The sequence below is a fragment of the Gracilinanus agilis genome, chromosome 4, assembly GCF_016433145.1.
Source record: "Gracilinanus agilis isolate LMUSP501 chromosome 4, AgileGrace, whole genome shotgun sequence".
In the NCBI taxonomy this organism is placed as follows: Eukaryota; Metazoa; Chordata; class Mammalia; order Didelphimorphia; family Didelphidae; genus Gracilinanus; species Gracilinanus agilis.
In genome coordinates, this window is record NC_058133.1 from 255,625,648 (window position 1) to 255,642,604 (window position 16,957).

Sequence of the window (16,957 nt, forward strand, 5' to 3'; positions counted from 1 at the left end):
CAACAAAAATATATTAATCTTATACTTTGTGGGAGGTGCTGGGCTGAGCAATGAGAATACAAGAACACAAAGCCCTACTCTTAAGGAAGTTCAATATAATTGGGGGAGGGTGGAAAAAGACATTATATATCCAGCAAATTACAATGAAAAAATTGAGATCACTTTAAAATAAAAGGGAAAATGCTGGAGGATATGCTGACTGAGTTAGATCTTGGAAGAAGAGAGAGACTTTATTGGACAGAGATATGGGGCAATGTAGGGATCTATTCTAGGCACAGGGCCAATGTAAGCAAAGGTATAGAGATGAGAGCAGTCAGGGTAAGAAGGCTGTCACAGAGAATAATCTGGCCAGAACAGACTATGAAAAACAGCATGAGATAAGACTAGAAAGGTTGACTAAATTGTAGAAGGTCTTGAATTCCAATATCAAGTCATATTTTATTTGGTAGACAATGCAGATGCTCAAAGTTTTTAACAAGAATAAAATAACCAATGTCACCAGAACAACACTTGAGCAGTGAGTTATGTAAAGAATAGGTTAGCAAGGGCAAAGACTGAAGAAAAATAAATGAGGAGATTCTTAGCGTAATCGAGGGAAGAAGAAATGAGTACTTAATCTAGAATATTTAAAGTTGAAGTAAAAAGGAAGAGAAAAAATAGCAATACTCTCAGACAATTATAATTGATATAATTACTTATTTATGTATAAGATATCTTCTTAATTAGAATAGCAGGGACTATTTCATTTTTTTTCTATGTATCCCTAGCACCTAACACAGTGCTAGCACATAACAGGCACTTCATAAATGCTTGTTAATTGATGGATTTATTGAATCAACAAATACCTACTGAGCCTTCCACAACAGCAGTCCTTAAACTTTTTCTCTGGGACCCCTTTACACTCTTTTTTTTTTTAACCCTTACCTTCAGCCGTAGAATGAACACTATATACTGATTCCAAGGCTTCTGGTAAGGGCTAGGCAATGGGGGTTAAGTGACTTGCCCAGGGTCACATAGCTAGGAAGTGTCTGAGGCCAGGTTTGAACCCAGGACCTTCCATCTCTAGGCCTGATTCTCAATCCACTGAGCTATCCAGCTTCCCCCTCAGCTTTACACTCTTAAAAATTCTTGAGGATAGCACATGTAAAACCCAGTGGAATTGCGCACTAACTATAAGCGAGGGGTAGGAAGAGGGAGGAGGGGAGAGAAAGAGCATGAATCATGTAACCACGGAAAAATATTCTAAATTAATTAAATTAAATGAATAAAATAAAATAAATTATCGAGGACCTCAAAGATCCCAAAGAAGACCCATATATAAACAAAATGTTGTTTATATAGGTTATAGTTATCAATATTTACCATATTATAAATTAAAACATGTTTTAAATATGAATTAATTTTAAAATAATAACCATAAGTTTATTACATATTAGCACAAATAACTATCTTTTCCAAACAGAACAAATTCAGAAAAATCTGGAAAGACATATGAACTGATGCAAAATGAAGTAAACAGAATCAGGAGAACAATGTATACAGTAACAGAAATATTATATGATGATCAACTGTGAAGGACTAAACCATTATCAGTAACACAAGTTTCCAAGATAACCACAAGGGATTCGTTGTTTTTTTTTAATTGGGAATCATTGGAGTTTTTTTCTTGTCATCTTTATTATTTTTTATTATTTTTATTTTTTTTTTAACCCTTGTACTTTGGTGTACTGTCTCATAGGTGGAAGACTGGTAAGGGTGGGCAATGGGGGTCAAGTGACTTGCCCAGGGTCACACAGCTGGGAAGTGGCTGAGGCCGGGTTTGAACCTAGGACCTCCTGTCTCTAGGCCTGACTCTCACTCCACTGAGCTACCCAGCTGCCCCCTATTTTTTATTTTATTTAATTGATTAAGAGAATTTTTCCATGGTTACATGATTCATGTTCTTTCCCTCCCCTCCTTCCACCCCACTCCCGTAGCCAGCACTCAATTCCACTGGGTTTTATATGTGTCATTGATCAAGACCTATTTCTATATTATTGATATTTGTACTAAGGTGATTACTTAGAGTCTACATCCCTAATCATATCCCCATCAACCCATGTGATCAAGCATTTGTTTTTCTTCTGTGTTTCTACTCCCACAGTTCTTTCTCTGGATAAACCATAAGGGATTCATGATGAAAAATGCTGTCTACATGTTAAAACCTGTGGAAATCTGCCTCCTTTAACTCTATTTTTCACTCTTTCTAGATAATTATAGTCAATGTAGTCAACAGATCTGGCTTTGCTGATTTCAGTCTTGATGAAAGCATATATGTTCTCCCATATTTTCTTGGACAGTGATGTGCAAATTAACTGAGACAACTTAAAATAATGAATTTATTGGCATACAATAAAACATAACTTTTAATAAATACATATAACATGTAATATACACAAATACACATACACACAAATAACTTAAAATATACAACATGTGCTCTTTTTGCTAAAAATCATTTGATCCCATGATTTGGTACTAATTCATAAGATCTTGACACATATTCTAGGTAGCATGGAGGACAGCATGTTGAGGTTGAAGCCAGGAAGTTCTAAGTTCAAGTCCAGCCTCAGATACTTACTGGCTATGTAACCTTGGGCAAATCACTCAACCCTTCTTTGCTTCAGTTTCCAAAACTATAAAACGGGGCTAATAATAGCACCCACCTCCCAGTGGATAAGCTTGGTGTCTTCAGCATCTGACTAAGCTCTAAACACTCCATGGAGCCTACTTCATCTGTCTTCATGACCAATGGAATAAATTGTTCTCATCCATCCATCCCTCCACAGGAAGCCTTCACATGGTTGGAGTAGACATTTCCCCTAACTCATTAATAAGTTTGAAGTCTGTCAGTTACCCTCAACCTGATTTATCAAATCTGGGTCTGGGAGAGTCTCTACTGGTGGACTCTCCCATTGAATGAAAATACTACCACAGAACTGGAGAAGAAGATGCAAAGATGTAGACTTTATTGCTTTCGAACGAAAGAGATATTCCCCAGTTTGGGTGCTCAAGTAATGCCCAAATATCAAAGCCAACACCACCAATTTATAGAAGTCACAATAACAAACTTTCTCCCTTATCTCCCTCCTCCCATCCTTTTGTTCAAGTTAGAATCCAGTGACTGGGAGCTCTTGACTTCTAAACTAAAAGTTTAAAGGACAATCTGTTAGGTCAGAGGTGTTAAAATGTATACACATAGAACATCTTTTGACACTTTTGGTACAAAGATAAGGGAGTTGCTAAAGTTGGAAAAGTTCTCCTGGGAAAGAGACTTCCTATTGTACATCCTTTGGGGCCTTATCTTCCTTACTAAATCATCTGAGGCCTCTGGTATTCAAATTAAGCACCTTTGGAATTTAAATTGGGCAGGTAGAAGGAGTAAGAGATTTGTACAAAGGTTTGTTTAGAGAAAGGGGAGGAAGGGGGTGTATTTTCAGCTTAAAGAGGGTTTAAGGGGAAATCCTAATATCTAACTGGGCACTAATACAAATCTGATTCTTAAAATTATTGGGATACAGACTTAAAGGAAAAACTTAAAAGTTTTAAAACACTTGTTATGAGAAAGACACAGATTATTGTCCTACTGAGGCCAAAGGAGCCAAAGGGCTTTTGTGTTAGAGATGGGGGTAGGATGGTCTCTTTTCTGAGTGGAGATATCAATTCTTGCTGGGGTCCTGAAAATATTAGGGTTACAAGCCACATGTTACCCTGAGAATTACACATTTAATCTCATCCCACACACTAGACAAAATTCAGGATAACTGGCAATGGCCTAGGATGCAGTCTTGGCATCTTCAATGTCTCCCTCCCAGAGTTACCATGAGGTTCAAATGATATAATATCTGTAACATGTTTAGCCCAATGTCTTCCTCACACATAGTTGTTGTTCATCCTTCGTTTCAAAGAACCATATTCTAAACTTCTCCAGCCAAATGGAAGCATTCCAAAGAGAGCTGACTGTAGGAAACTTTGGCAATGTGATAAATCGGATGTGGACAGTGCATTAACAGTAAGAAAAAGAAATCTCAGACTTGTTCAGACTTATAATCTCACTTTCCGAAAGTCTCTGCTTCAATACTATCCAGATATAAAACCTTTTTTATTCAACTCCAGTTCCTATTGAGTTTTATAGTATTGGTTTGTTTTCATCAAATGAATTAAGTAATATTGTTAAAGATTTTTATGATGTGGTTAAGGGCCTAAACTGATGTGAACTGAAAAGAATATGATTCATCTGAATAAGATCATATTTTTCTTTTTCATTTTTTCTAAGACCCAGAGACCCATCTAGATTGATTACAAATTCCTTTATGGCAGGGACTACTTTTTTGTATCCTCTCCTGCCCAGCTGAGATTCTTAAACAGAGAATATATTCAACAAAGTTTAAATAAAAAGAATTATATGAAGCCGTCCAGCAGCTCCACGAAGATTCCTAGTGGGTTGGCCACTTAGAAAGGGGAACCAAGGACTGAGTGAAAATGGGTAGCAGGTTAAAAACTAGTGGAAAGAGAACATAAGGCAAGAATAAAGACATGCAGACATAGAAAGTTTCAGGATAAGGTAGACAGACAGCCAGTAAGCTCTGGTGGTCAAGAGCTTAGATGGTTCAGAGATCTGATGTTCAAGAGCTTCCTTGCCAACTGACTTCTGGTCACCTTTATTGGGATTACAACAGTATGGGGGGAAGGGGAGAGCTCAGTGGCTTGATACATTAACATTATGAGGTAATCATCATAAAATGCAAACTGCCAGGACCTAAAACAATAGGTAGAGCTAAGATCTGGATCCTGAGCAGATATGGTCTAAGGTATCTACTGATGTTTGATACCTATGTTAATTGATCATTGAAGGTAAAGTAAGGAGACTGAGATAACTGACCGGTCTTCTGGGGTGTAGCCTTAGGGAAGGGCTAGGGATTCAATTTGACTCAAGATTACAGAGATCAATCATTAGCAGTATAAGAGTTAAGTTTTTGAGCACTCTTAAAATAATATCACAATTAATGTATACCTGGATTACTACATTATAACTACCCCACACTAAAAGTTACTATAGTATCTTTAACAGTCATTAAAGTGTGCTCTTAAGAGCTCGTAGTAATATCCATTCTTAAGAGCCACAAAATTTAAAACATAACAGAAGAGAGCAATGAAACATGTATATGGGGGAAAAACATTACAGCATCCAATTGACAAAGAAATAACAGAATGTGAGGAAAATCAACTCAATCCAGTTTCATCTGATCAATGTCAAATAATCTGAGTCAGTTTACTGTAAATAGAAGTACACAAAAAAGGGCACAGCTGGGTGACTCAGTGGATTGAGAGTCAGGTCCAGAGATGGGAGGTCCTGGTTCAAATCTGGCCTCAGACATTTGTTAACTGTGTGACCTTGGGCAAGTCACTTAACTCCCATTGCCCAACCCTTACTATTCTTCTGCCTTAGAACCGATATACAGTATTGATCCTAAGACAGAAGGTAAGAGTTAAAAAAAAATGTATGTATAAAAGACAAATGCTATCACAAGATGAAGCCATATCAAAATTATTGTGTTTCTCAAGTAATTCACATATTACTCTGTTTTTATATTCATCTTAATTTTATAACATCAAATTATTCTACTCTAATAATTTATTAATTTTCTCTTTCTTAAATGTTTCTCTTTTTTGTTATTACAAATTAAGCAACTGTTCATTTTTACACATATAGATCATCTTTTTCCTTTTTAAATGTTTTTTGGGTGGTTAGAATCATAGCAAAAGAATTGCTAGGTCAAAAGGCAAGATCAGTTTTGTGACTCGTTGCATTTATTGCTCTTCAAGATGTTTGCATCAATCTGCAATCCCAGGAACAATGTGTACCTTGGAATTGAATGGGGCATTCCCTGAGTTGCCTTCTCAGTTTTTGGCCAACAATATGTGTTAACTCAGTTGGTTGAGTGCTTTGGAGATGACAAACTCCGTGGCTACTTCTGCCCAGTCATCTGTAACTCAGCATTTGGACATTTGGGGAATGATAAAAGAATGCTCCTGTTGAACAGAAAGAGCCAGTGCTTCTATGGATCATTAAAAAGGAAGTAGCTCCACCCTGGTTCTCTCTTCTTTCTACCGTCAAGAAGTATCAGGTAATTATGGAAATTCTGGGGGGCAGGGACGGGGGGTGGGGGGTGGGGGTGGAGAGGGAGATCTGGTCCTTCTCCATTCTAGCTGCAGATCAATACCTCCTCCACAACAGTCAGAAAAGGGAAGTTCAATTAATCAACTTGAGTTTAGACCTTTGACTACCTCTTCAGTTTTGGATTTCTTTTCCCTGTCCTGGATGACTGAATATGGAACTTGTGATGTACTTGTTGCCAGTCTAAGAGAAAACCTTGTGAGTTTGAAAAGTCAAGAGATTCTGAATCCTCAACCTGCCTTGGCTGCTCTTCACTATGAGTCTCTAGCAACTATGCCAGTGATCTGGGAGAAGATAGATGATGTTGTTAGTCAACAGATTAACCTAATCCCTGGCCAGATTTGCTAGAAGATGAGGGGCACAGCATAAAGTCAAGCTGAAATATACAGTGCTTAGTCAGCAGTCCTGCCAAAAGCTTTCTGTTTTGATGGTTTTAAATTTTAATTTAATCAACAGTATTAACAGTAGTTATTATTGTTGCTTGTTTAGTTAGCTCAAGTAGTCTGTCAATGCTTGCTTGAATTTTGTTAAGTATTTTCTTTTTTGTTGTTGTTTTTTGTTTTTTTTAAACCCTTACCTTCCATCTTAGAATCAATACTGTGTATTTGGTTCCAAGGCAGAAGAGTGGTAAGGGCTAGGCAATGGGGGTTAAGTGACTTGCCCAGGGTCACACAGCTGGGAAGTGTCTAAGGTCAGATTTGAACCTAGGACCTCCCATCTCTAGGTCTGGCTCCCAATCCACTGAGCTACCCAGCTGCCCCCTAAGTATTTTCTTTTTAAGTAAATTTATTTATTTTTATTTAAGTAAATTATTTAATTAAAATAATTTGTTGAAAGGCAATTAGGGTCAGGCTATAGGCACCCACAGGTAGTCTTAATAACAAGAAAAAAACAAGGCTGAAAGACTCAGTGCTTATGAATAGCAGGGAAATTTTGCAGAGATTTGCACTATGTAAAATGTTTGTTTTTCTATTATATTCTACCAATTTCTTTTCTTCTGTCTTCTAGAATTGATTTGTGGCAGCTAGGTGGCACAGTGGATAAAGTACTGACCGGAAAGTCAAGAAGACTCATCTTCCCAAGTTCATATTTGGCTTCAGACACCTAGTAACTGTGTGACTTTAGGCAAGTCACTTCATTCTTTTTGCCTTCAGTTTCCTCATCTGTAAAATTAGCTGGAGAAGGGGATGGCAAACCACTGCCAAGAAAACCTGAAACGGGGGGTCACAAAGAGTTGGATGCTACTGAAAATTAACTGAATAACAAGATGCGAATTGTTCCATCTGTTAACAGTTTCTGTCATCTATTTTCTAAGCATAGACTGATTTTCCTCATGTTGTTAGAAAGAATAAGAAAGTTAGACTTCAATTGGGGATGGGGGTACAGAGAGAGAGAAAGACAGTGACAGAGACAGAAAGGCAGAGAGAGAGAAAATATGGTTGAAGAGAGGGGAAGATTCTTGTCAATATATTAGAGGGGAAGAGCACTACACAGAAAGGAAAAGAATTATTTATTAGAACAGAAGCTCTTTGGGGGCAGCTGGGTAGCTCAGTGGATAGACAGCCAGGCCTAGAGATGGGAGGTCCTAGGTTCAAATCTGACCTTAGACACTTCCCAGCTGTGTGATCCTGGGCAAGTCACTTAACCCCCATTGCCTAGCCCTTACCATTCTTCTGCCGTGGAGCCAATACACTGTATTGATTCCAAGGCCAAAAGTAAGGGTTTAAAAAAAAAAACAACTTACCCCAAGGGGGTGGTAAGGGGTAAGTGAGTGTTCAGGACGAAGTCAGGTAAGAACAGAACACATCCCTGGATCTCCAGGGCTTTATATACTCTTGGCTCAACTGGCAGTTGTGCCCTATGTCTCATGCCACTGCCAACATTCCATCCAGGGCAACTGACAGGTTGCCCTAAAACCAACATGGCAAGGTTAAAAATCCTATATTACAATATCCAAAGCATATAACAGAGAACCACTCCAGACTTATCAAATTAGATGTTAACTATCCATTTCTGGTAATTTACATGGCATCAATGACACTTCCAGAAGGGACATTTTTTAAATTATGTATATGTGTGTATAGATATAGATCAGTGGTTCCCAAACTTTTTTGGCCTACTGCCCCCTTTCCAGAAAAAAATATTACTTAGCCTCCTGGAAATTAATTTTTAAAAATTTTAATAGCATTTAATAGGAAAGATAAATGTACCTGTGGCCATCACTGTCCCACCCTGGATTGCTACAGCACCCATCAGGGGGCAGTAGCACCCCTTTTGGGAATCACTGATATAGATAGACAGATAGACATAGATAGATAGATAGATAGATAGATAGATAGATAGATAGATAGATAGATAGATAGATAGATAGATGCAGCTAGGTTGCTCAGTGGATAGAGAGCCAGGCCAGAGATGGGAGGTCCTGGGTTCAAATCTGACCTCAGACACTTCATAGCTATGTGACCCTGGACAAGTCACTTAACTTCCCCGCCCCCCCACCCCCAATCACCTAGCCTGTACCACTCTCCTGCCTTGGAACCAATACACAGTATTGATTCTAAGACAGAAGGTAAGGGTTTTAAAATATATATTGCCAACAATTATGAAGTCTTGACAAGAAACTGAAAACCATAGGGGCCTAGATTATGTTTTCCCTACTCTTATTCATTGAAGGCAAGGGATTCCGAAGAGAAAAATTAATCTGGGAGTAAGTAGCTAAGTGGTACCTAAAATCGAACTTGGATTTCTAGACCACAGCTTAGAAAATAGGGATGATAGACTGCTGACCTGAAATAAAGCACATCTGACAAAAGCTAGTAATAATTTGTTTTCCAGATACTTTATAAATCTAATCAAAAGAAAGTTAAACTAAAAGGGAAAAGACTATTTGTGCATGACCTCCAAGTTATATTCCATAGAAAGCAATCATAAAACAGAAGAAAAATAATTGAAATACTCAAAATTTTACAGAAGACAAAATTTGAAAAAAGCATCAATAGTAAAACATAACGTCACAATTGTTTCTACATAAATACCCAAATATAGGTAACGAACAAAAGGAATTAGAGGTCCTAAAGCAAGGAGGCAAATTTAATCTCATAGAAAACATTGTCTTGGAGGAATGAAACCCATGGCTCTAGATAGGCATTGTAAGAGGGGAAATTAGATATATTTAAAGTATGGTATAATTAAAAATAGATCCAAGTCAGAATGCCTTTTATAGAAGTTTATTTACAATTAGGAAGGTTGAAGGTAGGGAAATAGAGAGAGAGAAACTCTGGTCTGGACCACCAGAGGTCCAGACTGGGTGAGAGTTTAGAGGTTAATTAAACAAGGCTACTAGCCGCAAGGCCTTTGACAATTAGAGAGGCAAAGAAGCCTCCTTGAGAGTAGAGACTCTAGAAACGCCAAGGGAGGTGAAAGGAAGTCAGCCTAACTATCCACGTGACAATTCGGAGGGAAGCTGCCTGAGGTCACACCTGAGATCCTTCCACACCAAGTTCAAAGCCCCAACTGCCTCCACAGGAAGTTACCCCGTCACTTCCTGCGTCCACCTCTAATTTCAAGTGGACAAATGGCAGCTTCAACATTGTTTTGGATTGCCCAAAGGGCAGTCCCTTGTTCTTGATTTGTTACTTATTGTCACGTGTGGGTAACTAATTTCCCCTCCCCACTAAGTTGGGTGAGGTGACATTATTTCTGGTGGCTAGAGTCTTAACAATGAATGAGGATGAGCTAATTCTATTTACACAGCATACATGATTTAAAATGAACAGTATAGGAAAAGCAGGGGGTGGGAGTGGCAATAAGATACTCTGTATTAAGAGGGTATGCTCATACTGGAACCAGAAAGAAGAAGATCAGTGAAGGGAGAAATTAAAATGATTTTGTTATTAGAATTTGACAGAAAAAGGGAATAGATGAAGAGTTAGGGAAAAGTTTCACAAACCTGACAGAGAAGCATAATATAATGTTAAAGCAGGACTTCAATTATCCAGGCATCTGTTTGATCCCTTTCTTCTCCTCCCTTCTCCTTCCTCCTCCCTGCCTCTCCCCATTCCTCTCCTCTCCTCTCTCATTCTCATTCTCCCTGCTCTTCCTCTCCCAAAAGATAAGCAGCTAATGATTTCTGGACTTCCATTAGTAGTAATTTCATGTTTCAAAAGTAGAAGGAACCTAGGGAAATTCTATTCTGAATCCCCTTCTCACTAATAAGGCTATTGTTGTGGTTGTTCCTAATATTTATATAGTACTTTTAAAGTTCACAAAGCACTAGGGATGTTATTTCATATCCCATATGGAGTAGAGATGATGGCAACTCTGGGAAGAGGTGATAACTCTGGGAGAAAAATCCAGAAGGAGTCTGCCATGCACCTTAGAGTTTAGGGAAACAGATTTCAAAGGATTCAGCAGAAAGATAAGTAGGATCCCATAGGAGTTGCTCAAGCATGGAATTCTGAAGTCACAAAAAGGAACAGTTCCATTGAGAAGGGAAATAAAAGGGTATTTTCCCAAAGAGATCTATGTGGATTCACAGGAAACTTGCTAACTCACCTAGATTTTGAAGACATGTACAGAAGATGGAAGCAAGACCAAGTAACAGAGGATGAATATGAGTGTAGTTCCGTCCTGTCAGGTATGCTAAAGCTCAGAATGATTTTTCCATTCATTTTAACAGCTTTTGGGCTTGTCTTCCATTATCTGCCTTGTTTATAGTCACATTCATGACAGATAAGTGTAAAATTGGGGCAGTGTTCCCTTCAAAAAGAATTCTGGCTTTTCCTTTGTAAGCTGCAGGGCTGACATTTTTTAAAAGAATTTTAAAGCCATATTGGCAGAAAAAAGATCAAAGAAAGGAGCAGACTTTTGTGTGAGGTAAATGGTATCACACCTGTCAACAGAGAGAAAACAGCATTTCTTCTTTTCTTTCTATTAAGGAAAATTACTTTTTTAATAATAAAAACAAAAAAAAAAAACAGAAAAATGAATAATAAAGAGAACATACCCAAGTTAAGTAAAGAGATAGCTGTCCTTGATGAATTCAAATCTCCTGACCCAGATAAATGACATTGTCAGGGATTGAAAGAATGGACTGACGTGATTTCTGAGCCACCAGCAGCGATGATTAAAAGATCATGGAAAACAGGAGAGGTGCCACAAAATTGAAGAAAGGCAAATGCTGTCTCAGTTTTCGAAAAAGGAAAGAACAGAATCTGAAAACTATAGGCCAATGAACTTGACTTCAGTTCCTTGGAAAATTCTCGAGTGGATCATCAATGAGATAGTTGGTAAACATGTAGAAAGGGGAAAAGTGATTATGAGGAGCCAGCATTGTTTTATTTAAGACCAGATTATGGAAGCCGCTAGATAGCTCAATGGATTGAAAACCAGGCCTAGAGAGAGATAGGAGGTCCTGAGTTCACTGTTCTCAGATCCTTTCTAGCTGTTTGACCCTGAAAATGTCATTTAACCCCCCATTGCCTAGCCCTTACCACTTTTCTGTGTTAGAATTAATATTTAGTATTGATTCTAAAACAAAAGATAAGAGTTTTTTAAAAAGAACACATTGTGGTCAACTAGCCTCCTTTCCTTTTTTGATAGAATTACTAGACTAACAAATGAGAGGTATACTGTAGCTATGTTTCACCTAGATTTTAGTAAAGTTTTTTGACAGAATACTTCATATTATTCTTGTGGAAAAGATGGAGAGACAGCTATAGATAAAATAAGAAAGCAATTAGATGCATTTAGAGCTGGTAGGATGGCTGGATGCAAAGAATAGTTGTTAATGGTTCAATCTAAATGTCAGGTTCCAGGTTTCCAGTGGAGCACCCCAGGGATTTGTACTTTCCCTTGTGCTGTATAGTACTTTTCTCAGTGATTTGGATAAAGGCATAGATGGTGTGCTCATCAGATTCACAGATCACACCAAGCAAGACTCCAAAAAGAACTTGGTAGACAAGAGCATTGAACTGAATCTAACAAGATGAAATTCAGTAGTGATGAATGTAATGTCCTATACTTGGATACAAAAATAAGTTTCACAAGTACAAAATGGAGGAGGTATGAACAGAGAGCAGTTATTCTGAAAAAGATCTGGACTGCCAGCTCAATATGAGTCAGTTATGTGGTATGGCTGCCAAGAAACCTAATGGAATCTTGGACTACATGGAGAGAAAGGCCTTCTAGGAATTAGGAGATGACATTTCCCCTATATTCTGCCCTCGTCAGAGGGCATTTGGGATATTTTATTCCATTCTGGATGCCATTATTTAAGAAGGAAATGGGAAACTGCTCCAGTATCATTGCCAAGAAAACCCCAAATGGGGTCACAAAAACTCAGATATGATTGAATAACAAAATGGGGGTTCCTGGTATGTGTGGATTGTACTAGATGGCCACTGAGGGCCTTGTGAACTTTCAAATTCTGGGATTTACCTTGTCCACTGAGTACTTTTCTACTCTCTACTTTGAAGAAACTCTAGATGTGATCCCAAATCTAATATTTCAGGAAATCCTCCTCAGGGCACCAGAATGGGAGGATAAGGAGCCAAAGAATTTGAAAAAAAGGAAACTTTTTTTCTAACTTCCTGTTAGAAGTCTTAGTACCAATTCTAAGACAGAAGAGCAACAAAGGCTAGGCAATTAGGGTTAAATGACTTGCCCAGGGCCACACAGCTAGGAAAGTGTTGGGCCAGATTTGAAGCTAGGTCCTATTGACTCTCTAACCACTGTGCTGCCCTAAAACCAGCTTTTGTTATTAGAGACCAGGGTTCCCCAGAGCTGAAGTTGGTCACTCCTAAATTTGATAGAAATGTATTAGACTTAGTATTTGTTTCAATCCTTCTTTAGAAAAAGCAATAAGGAGAACTGTTATTTTCAATCTGATCCTCACCAACAATGAAGTCAGGATCTAAAGAGATCTTAGTAGGGTAGAACATTCGAGCTGAATCTAACAAGATGAAATTCAGGAGGGATAAATGTCAAGTCGTACATTTGGTACAAAAATCATCTTCACAAGTACAAGATGGGAGAGGCATGAAGAGAGATCAGTTACTATGAAAAGGCTCTAGCCTACAAGCTCAGTGTGAGTCAATTGTGTAAAGTGGCTGCCAAAAAATTAACTGGAATCTTGGGTTACATTGAGAAGTGGGCCTGATGGTGTTGCTGTAGAAATGTTGGAAGCCTAAGGTGGACATGACCACATTACATATGAAAACTTGTCATAGAGATAGAAAGGAAAACCAGGAACCATCTGGTGTGTACCCTAAATTTGAAGAAAGCAGATGTAAAAGGGTTCAGAAAAAAAAGATAGGCTCTCTCTCCTGTTTGTGATTTGCAGCAATCCATCACCCTGGAGGAAGAAATTAACTCTTTAATTCTCATTCCCTCAGATCATTGCCCATCCCAGCTACAGATTTCATCATGCTCCCACACCAACATCACCCCCTTCTCAGCTGCTTTTTATCTGTTGTCTTCCTCATTAGATTATAAACTTCTTGAAGGCAGGGATTATTTTATGCTTTTCTTTCTATCCCTTTGTGATCAGTATTGTTCCTGGCACTTAATAGGTCCATTATCAATGTTAATTGACTGACTCTGGATGCCTTAAGCAAAAATTATTGTAAAACGTTATGGCATAATGGATGTACAAATGCAATTGGAGTCAGAAAGTCCTGAGTTTTAATCCTTCCTAGGACATTCACTTGCTACCTAACCATGGGCAAGTTACTTAAAACTCTCTGAGTCTTGGTTTCTGTTTTTGTAAAAATGCAATGCTGCTATTGTTTCAAGTATTTCTTGTCCTTCCTGGAGGCCAACTTTGTGGTTAGCATGAATTCCTTCACCAGGACTTGACCATACCTAATTGAATTGATGAGGACAAGAATCTGCACAGCTAAGGATGAAACTATAAACAGTAGTCACTCTACCAAAGTATAGACCTTATAAAAGAACAGCCTGAAAGTCTGCCAACTTTTCCCTATTCTCCAGAGAGAGCAATAATCATCATTTTAACAGCCCAATTGAATGCAGTGAAAATTGACAGGCAGAAGATGATACAAAATGATGTAAACTCAGATTTTTCCATCTTTGACCACTAGCTTTTTTGTCCTTATTTATGAACTTGAGTATATTTGATGTTCTGGATTCCAAGGCCATACTGGAATAAATACTGCTTTTAGAGACAAAAGATCCATCTGGGTTTGAGTCCTGGCTTCAGCCTTTATTATCTGTCTGACCCTAAGCAAGGCACACTTTACCCTCCTCTGTTTCCTAATCTGTAAAATGATTATAATAATACTTGTTATATACCTATATTATATACCTGTCTGTTACCTATGCCCACAGATTATATACCTATATCATATATAGATTATATGCCTTCATAATATAGATATGAATAATATACATATAATTTTAATATATAGTGGCTATATCTTATATATTGGTTATATACCTATCTAATATAGATATATTATCTTCCTCATAGAGATGTTGTCAGGAAAGTGCTTTACAAAACTCAAAGTGCTATATAAATGTGAACTATTTTCATTATTATTGCTATTATCTCATTCTCATCTTCAGTGGGAATTCATATACAATAGCAGGTCACTTTCTGCTTTTATGTTTAATTTAAATTTAAATTTTATATGTAGAACTACATACATAAGTACATCTGGATAATCTTGCATCATCATAGTAATCATTGTTATTATTTGTTAATATTATCCTTACACAAAGAAAACCCCTAAGGGAGAACTGATTCACAAAGAGCTGGAAAGCTGCCAATTTCTCTATCTCATTCTCTCTGACTTCACCCCTCTCTTATTCATGCTTGGAATGGACAGCATCCCCTTAAATGGCTTCAAAGCCCCAGCCTGAACCCAATTGGCACTTTGGCAGTTCATTTCTACCATGTCCATTAAAGGAAGAGGGATTGAGGTCTTTTTGTTCAGGTCTGATCTGGAAGAAATAGTATTATACCTGCATGTCATCCATGACTCCATCCTCCTTGCACCTCCACCCCTATACCTATCCAATTAGCTTCCAAGTTGGGTCAGTTCCAAATTCCCCAAACCTCTTCTACAATTGCCCTCTTTTCTATTTCCACTGACACCAACCTTAATTTTTAGTATTGTTTCCTTCTTCTTGGTCTACAACAAGCAATCTACTTAACTGACTGCTCCATCTCTAACCAGGTTCCTCCCATCCCAATCCAAAATGGTTCAGTGGTTTGAGCAATGGAATGAGGAAGACCTGAGCTTGAATATGACCTCAGACATTTACAGGGCAAGTCTGCTCAGTTTCTTCATCTCTAAAAAATGTGGTAATAATAGACTCTGTCTTCCAGGGTTGTGGGGAGGATAAAATGAGAATATTTGTAAAGTAGTTTACAAACCTAAAAGATCATATAAATGCTAGCTATTATTATGATGCTACTTCCAAATTTTCCTTCTGCACCATTTTGATCGTCATTCCTCCACTCAAGACTCTGATGGTGTCCTCTTACCTACTAAACACAGTCCAGACTCCTCAGCTCACATTCAAGGCTCCACAATCTACTCAGTATATTTTGGTGTACTTAGTTTCATTGTCTCTTCCCATTACATTGTAAATTCCTCGAAAGAAAGGATTGTTTTCTTTGTATCCCCAGAGCTTAGCACAGTGCTTTGCACACCATAAGTATGTAATGAATTCTTTTTATTTGAATGAATGATTCCAACCTATTTTCCTAACCTTATGTGACATTATTCTTCTTTATGGATTCTATGATCTAGCAAAGCTGCATTATGCATCAGTCCCCAAACATGATCTGTATGATCTCTGTGATTTTTCTCACCTTAGTTAATGTTGGAATTGTCTCTGGCCCAACTCCAGCTTTTGACATCCTACAGTTCAAATTTCTATCTCTTTTTTCATGAAGCCTTTCCTGATTCCCATAATCACTAACAAACCTTCCTCCCCAATCCCCTTAAAACCTCACACAGCACTCAATAAACCTCTCTATTGTGATTAACATATTCTCATTTGTATTCTAGTTCTTTGTATACCTATTCTAGTACCTTAATAGACTGTAAGTCCTATGAGGGGAGGGACTAGACCCTAACTAAATTTGGCATCTCCTTCAAGGATTAGTATGGTGCCTTGTATAAAGACAAATCACATCAGTTTGTGGAATGATCAAACTCTTTAATAAAGAAGACAGTTAAACAAATAAATAAGAATATCATTAAAATTTGCTATAAATAAACCAAAACCTTGGATAACTAGGAACTAATTGTAAGCAGAAAAAAAGGTAATAAAGTGCTGGCTGCCTGTGGAATCCAGAGGGGCAAGATTAATCGGAATTCATCTTTCTAGCAATGAAAGGAGTTTCTGTCATTAGTAGGTTATCTCATCATACCATCTCAAGGTAAATGCCCAGAGATATCATTGTAGATGTATATACTTGAAGAGAAGATGTTGGTAGAGCTAGGTAGCACAGTAGATAGAGTGCCAGGCCTAGAACCTAGTTTCAAATTTGACCTTAGACTAGTTGACAACTTCCTAGTTTTGTGAACTTCAGCAAGTCATTTAAACCCAATTGCCTAGCCCTTATTGCTCTCCTGCCTTAGAGGTGTACCAGTTCTAAAACAGAAGGTAAGGGTTTAAAAAAAAAAAAGAAAAGAAAAGATGTCACTAACTCCCTGAATCCCCTTATCTTGAGCCCCACATCTCTTCTAAGGAAGTTATAGATGC